Source organism: Coenobita brevimanus, chromosome 1 (genome assembly GCF_032717465.1).
Source record: "Coenobita brevimanus isolate Jiangsu-jjx chromosome 1, ASM3271746v2, whole genome shotgun sequence".
NCBI lineage: Eukaryota > Metazoa > Arthropoda > Malacostraca > Decapoda > Coenobitidae > Coenobita > Coenobita brevimanus.
In genome coordinates, this window is record NC_136954.1 from 62,259,517 (window position 1) to 62,266,932 (window position 7,416).

The following is a 7,416-nucleotide window of genomic DNA, read 5'->3' on the forward strand; positions in this document are numbered from 1 at the left end:
TTATATATATATATATATATAAAGCCTGCATAATTTTATACCTTAAATAGAGTGCTTAATTCTATAATAATAATAATAATAATAATAATAATAATTAATAAATAAATAAATACATGAAAAAATAAACCTTGACTAAAATCATCAATTACATAATTCACACAGTAACTGTTTGTCCTCAAGATACTATCAAAACGTGGTGCTTGAAGACTTCATTTTCAAACATTTCCAACCCTGCACCCTTCCTCTACTGCACCCCAAACATTTTTATCATGTAAATTTATTCCCATGCAACGAGGAAACTATATATATATATATATATATATATATATATATATATATACTGTATATATATATATATATATATATATATATATATATATATATATATATATATATATATATATAATAAATCACATAACACGTGATTCATCAATATGCTGATATCCACAAGGAAAAAGGAAACACGAAATATCCCGAGCTCGCTCATGTATTCACGAAAGTGCTTGGGATATTTCGTGTTTCCTTTCTCCTTGTGGATATCAGCATATACTGTTTATATATTATAAATACATACTGTAGAGGGATGCATGCAGACAGTTCAGAGAAGCAGTGACCATTGAAGTAGAGATAGAAAAGATATAAAAATGCAACAGTGCGGCGAAGAGACAGAGGTTGAAGGGCGTCAGTAAGAGGAGGAGAGTTAATGAGACGAAAAGCCTTTGACTCCACCGTATTGAGAAGAGCTGTATGTGGGGAGCCTCCCCACACATGAGAGTTATACTCTACACACGGGCGGATAAAACCCCTGTATAAACACTTGTGCAGGGGTAAAGAAGGAACGGAGTCAGCTTAGCATACCTAATCTCTTGGAAGCAGATTTTACAAGAGATGTAATATGATCTTTCCAAGATAAGTTCCGAGTAAATGAAATCCCAAGCATGTTCAAGGATGATGCAGGATTAAGCTGAATATTATTAAACATTAGTGGGTATACCTCTGGAAGATTTTGTCGGGTTGATAGGTGTAAGAACTGAATCTTTGATGCACTAAAAACAACCAGATTATTTTTACCCCACTCAAAGATACAAGCCAAGTCAGACACTAGGTGTGCCACAGCCTCATCCCTTGTTTGTTGAAGTAACTGCTGAGATGGACGTTCCGGGAACCGAATGGAAAAGTGAAGGGTGGAGTCATCTGCGTGTGAGTGGATAGGGTTAGATGTACAGCTCAGAAGGTCATTGATGAATAAAAAGGAAGAGAGTTGGTGATAGGACAGAGCCCTGAGGAACACCACTGTTGATAGAATAAGAAGAACGATGGCCGTCTACAACAGCGGCTATAGAGCGACCAGAAAGGAAGCTAGAGATGAAGGCACAGATAGAAGGATAGAAACCGTAGGAGGGCAGTTTGGAAATTAAAGAACAAAATTGTCTGACACTACCTGGAATAGAGTACATGCGTTGTCCTAATCATGGGAGACAACTTACAGAACATGAGGAGTGAAAAAAGCAAAACTCCGACAATAAATGAAACGGGAATACCCAATAGTTTCCCTTGTTACCCATAGTTTTCTGTTACAAGGCGGAAAGAAAACTGAAATAATACATGGGGTACTGGCTGATAAGGACGTTAGTCTCGTGAGTACATAACGAGCAATGACTCATGATTACATAGAAATATTAATCTCAGGATTACTTAATAGTAACAATTACTCAGGATTACATCATGACCAACAATTACTCCCAGAAGTGCATAATACAATTACTAACATAATAACATAAAAGAACGACTCAGAATTACATAATAATAATAATAATAACAACTCTAAGTTACATCATGAAAAAGTGAATTACTCATATCATCGCATATTAAATATCAAAATTAGGGTACATTCAAATTTTGCATAATGAATAACAAAAATACCAGGGTGGTATACAGGAATATTTGTAAGGTATCTAGCCTACATAATTTTCCAATATAATGCAGCATTTGATATCCCCTCTTCTCTCAGCCAACTAAACAATATTTTGTTTTAATATAAACTTTAACTAGAAGCTGTGAACATGGGCATGAAAACTATCAGTGATGAGTTGTATCAATAACTGGAGTTGCCAAATAACCGCACACATTCCGAGGAGACTGCACCGACGCGACCTTTTGAATGAGGGAAGACGACACTACTGTATAGAAGGAAACACCCACAAGGTTTACAAATGTAAGACAAGACGATGTGAAGAATTATCCTTTCTCAAATCGAGAATTAAAGAACTGAAATGATTTTTGCCACAAAGGGTAATTAACACAAATACTAAGGGAAAAAAACTGAAGCGCGTTTTGACAAATATTTTGAAAAGCCAAAGTGGAACTACAAAGAATACATAACCTCCACACGTACCCGAAACCCTTGTCATCTGACGATGACTTAGCGGATCCGGAGACACGCTTTCTGAGGGTGCGTCCACACGTGTCCTCGAACGTGTGTTGACAACACAGATGGCAACATGTTTGGATACATGTATGCAGCAGTATCTGGACTGATGTTTGCAAATACGTTTCGGTGCAGCTTCGAACTTACTGGCAGCAGAAGTGATGCTATGTGTCCAAACAAAAGGGCCGAGGCTTTATGATGATGTTGCCAACATGATGTGGACGCTGCTGTTCCGGGCATGTTTGCAGTTTGTTCGTTATTGTGTTGTTTACATGTTGCCAGCACTTGTTCCTGTACACGTGTGGACGCGACTTGATCCTCTTTAGGCACAACGTCTACGGTAATCGACGGTTATATAGAGTATTTGTGTAGGAGAACATAATAACAACAAGGAAAAGATGTAAACCATTTATGTATGTAAAGTACTGTATGTGACTGTCAGTGTCACAAACCACTGCTATCAGCCCTGCTGGATCCGCACATGACCACTATCAGCACTGTGCAGTGAATAACAATTACTCTCGGTATTATAAAATGAATAACAATCACTCAGTATATCCCGAATTTACATAATGAATAACGGAACTACTCGGGAATACGGCGCGTAATGAATAACAACTACTCTCAGGATTACATAATGAATAACGGGATTACTTTCACGATTACATGAGTTTGGATTTTTCTTTTAAATTATTCTTGCCATTTTTCTAACGATGTCATTCAGTTTAAGGAAGTTTTTTGAACAGATGGGGTTAGTACTGCCTTTACATGTATAAACCCCTTCAATAGAAGAGGCCTTTCAGAAGTTCAGGCAAGTGATCTGGTTAGTAGAAATAACAAAAGAAATGAATGAAAAAGAAAGAAAACGAAATGAAAAAAGAAAAGAATGACGTAACTCCGATGTAAGGTTGTTAAAAACGACTTGCTTTAACCCGTTCAGTACGTGTTATAAAATTATCTTCTTGCTACCCCCCCCTCCACAGTTTATTCTTCACGAAAGGCCTTTCACTAGATGGCACACACCTGTGAATTTAATGTAAATCCTGACGAGTTTATTCAGCAACGGAAACTCGAAAGGTCAGAAGCCCGCAAAATTCTTCCCTCATGAAAAAAAAAAAAAAAAAAAAAAAAAAAACATGATAACAGAGAGCCAAATTCAAGAGCTGTTCATTTCGAGATACCTAAACACAAATTTGAAAGATTCTGGCTATGACCACGTGACTGTATTCTGCCCATGAAGAAGATGAAACTCCTTCATTAAGATGTATTATTCACTTTATTCAAACCCCCTCAGAAGAGGAGGTGAGAGTAATTCCTCAGTATCCCTGCTTGTACGAGGTGACTAAAAGAGGCCTTTTTGTCTCCCATCCTTCTTTCCTTATTGGCCTCTTCTCTTCTATCCTACCTCTCGTCTTGGTATTTCCGTGTTTTTCCGGCCTTTATTTCCCCTCTACTCCTTTCAGGCTAGACATCTGGTTTTAGGACACGGGTAGTTTAAGGACTACCCACTGACGCTGACCTTTTCTCCCTTACACCACTTTCACACCATGACCACCTCAACGCCAGCCTTAGTGCCATATAGCCCTAGTATGGTCTGGTGCTAATTCTACATTATTCCTTCCTTTTCTACAGATCGTACAATGTCGCATCTAAAAATAATCCATATCCTTTACCTAATCTACGCGCCCTCCCTTTATTTTCTTATTACCCTCTGCTGCGACATCCCTTCTCCTTACTAAACCTTCAAATCATAACACAGTACCATACGATCCTCGCTATCTGGCACTTTTTTTTTCATCCACATACTCACTTTACTGACACAATTACCAGGCGATTTCAGACGATTATTTTGTTCCACTCTAGTATGTTCGTAGTTGATTCACCCACAATTTAACCCCTCCAGCCGGAAATCTCTCCCCTAAGCTGAACAAAATCGTCTAGAGATAGCAAGAGTACAATAAACATGAAGTAACCAACCTTCATTATGCATTGTTCATTATATTCACACAACTGTTAGGCGATTTTAGACATTGATTTTCTACCACTCTAGCATGGAGGTAGTTGATTCACCCAATAACTAACCTCTGTAGTTATAAATCTCTCTCCTCAGCTAAATAAAATCATATGGAGGTAGCAAGAGTCAAAATAAACCTGACGTCACCATTCGGACGTGGTGAAGGGCAGCCTGAGCCGAGATGAAGCCACTCCACCTCACTGACAATCGCTGCTTGAGTAATATTCCTCACCAAAAATGAAAAATATTAACTAATTTACTTTATTCTTGCTGTTTAACTTTATCTTACGACTTTAATTTAACTTACGAGTAATATCAGTATCTGGAGGAAACGGATATAGCCTTCATTAAGCTCTTCAGAATGAGGCCTTACCTAAGATGAAAAAAAAAAATCGTCTTGAAACACCAAACTGAACTAAATTATACATCAGCGGATTAAAGAGAGTAACATGCTGCGTGCTTCAGATTCCCCGCCTAGATATATGGTCAAAGTGAGTGTGTGTAATTTCGTTTACATCAATCCAGAATTTCCGAAATCAAGTCCAGAGTGGATGTAAAATCACAAGAAAAACATCCACTATAAGGTTATTATGTGAAATATAAATTCTGGCTAGATGGACATCATTCCTGGGTATTCAGAGGCTTCTGAAATCTGACCCTCCACATGTCCAGAATTGGTGAAAAAAAAAAAAAAATCAACAGAATATGCAGGTAATAACTGAAATATCAAAATTCTGACTAGATAGAATCATTCCCGGGTAACGGGCTTTCAGTGTGTCAAATAAAAGAAAAAAAAAATCATACGCTAGTTTCAGAGACCTGACTCGGAATATAATGCATCAAGTCCAGAATTGGTAAAAATCCCAAGAAAAACATCCTCTATGAAGACATTATGTGGAGTATCACAATTTTGACTAGCCGGGCATCATCCTTGGGTAGTAATGGGCTTTCAGTGTGTAATATCAAAAAAATCCATCCCGTTGTTACTGTGAGCTGACCCCGGACGCACGCACAGACGGACAAAAGCAGTTTTTAGATTCCTCTTACGGGTTGTACAATAGAGGCTGGGAATAAAAATGAATTACATATAACCTCCACTAACTCCTTCCGTACGAGGCCCAAGCTGAATACAAATTATTCTGTAAAACCAAAATTAACCCAAACATATGTCACCCTATTGAAGAAAATAAATGAATACATGAAAATACAGCAAAACCACATTACTTTCCGACACGCAGTAACTTTCCTCAGTGAACCACGTCTTTCAGCCCGACATTACTAAACAACTCTTTCCTGTACAGTGCTCGCCTTTGTTATACCGGAAATTCTTTGGTAAACAAGATAATAAGTTTTAAAAAGTATAATGATGTCCTTGAGATTCTGTATCCTCTTCAGTAAATATGTCTTCTTCTTTTTTCTTTCACTTTTGACACCGAAGAATGATTGTTATTCTTAGGGGTGAACTTTACTAATACAAATAAAAATACATAAAAACGGTGGTAGTCGAGTGTGGTATGGTGTAATTAACAGATACATGGCACACACGGTGAAACTGAAGATAGAGGTAGTGGTAGTAGTAGTCGTAGCAGTAGTAGTAGTAGTAGTAGTAGTAGTAGTAGTAGTAGTAGTAGTAGTAGTAGTAGCAGCAGCAGCAGCAGCAGCAGCAGCAGCAGCAGCAGCAGCAGTAGCAGCAGCAGCAGCAGCAGCAGCAGCAGCAGCAGCAGCAGTAGTAGTAGTAGTAGTAGCAGCAGCAGCAGCAGCAGCAGCAGCAGCAGCAGCAGCAGTAGTAGTAGTAGCAGCAGCAGCAGCAGCAGTAGTAGTAGTAGTAGTAGTAGTAGTAGACATTTAGGAGGAGGGTAGAACAGATACAAGGAAAAGTTGGTGAAACAGAACACAGTGGTAGAAGACAATGGTATGGTGTAAATTTGGTTATTGGTAGGTCTGGTTATTTGTAGGTCTAGTTATTGGTAGGTCTGGTTATTGGTAGGTCTGGTTATTGATAGATCTGGTTATTGGTAGGTTTGGTTATTGATAGATCTGGTTATTGGTAGGTCTGGTTATTTGTAGGTCTAGTTATTGGTAGGTCTGGTTATTGGTAGATCTGGTTATTGATAGATCTGGTTATTGGTAGGTTTGGTTATTTGTAGGTCTGGTTATTGGTAGGTCTGGTTATTGGTAGGTCTGGTTATTGGTAAGTCTGGTTATTGGTAGATTTGGTTATTGATAGATCTGGTTATTGGTAGGTTTGGTTATTGGTAGGTCTGGTTATTGGTAGGTCTGGTTATTGGTAAGTCTGGTTACTTGGCATGTGGATAGAAGTCAGTTTATAAGCATCCAAAACATAAAATCAAGAGTCAGTCAGGGGATTCGAACATACAACAGTGCATCCCCCGAACATGAAGGCAGTGGATGAACAGGTAGAGAGGTGGCCTGCTGTCTTAAGTGACCTAAGTTCGAATCCCGGCTAGGGTAGGGAACGGTTTAAGGATGTGAATTTCATAAAGCATACTCTACTGATGTACCAGAAGACCCGCCGACATATAAAAATACCCCCGCTAATACCACTACGCCAGTCCTGTATCAGACCGCCTTGGCATGTATTCAATATGGACGGTGGGTGTAGGTTCCGCAGTGGTGACATGTGGAGGTGTATGCTATATAGGAGGACTACTGGGCCTTAGGAACAGGCTCACCAGGCTATTAAGTTTATGCCCGGAGTCGGACACACGTAAAAAAAAAAAAAAAAAAAAAAAAAAAAAAAAAACACGCCCCTGACCTACCGTAACTATTATCTCCCCTACCCCCCACCCTCCCTTCGCCTGTCCCCCTCCCCTCCCCTCCCTCCCTTCGCCTGGCCTCCCCTCATACAGGACCAATCTACCTACCGTATCTACCCTACTTCCTAATCTCTCTCTCTCTCTCTCTCTTACACACACACAGTCTCACTTTTTACCCCTGCAGTACGAGAATCACA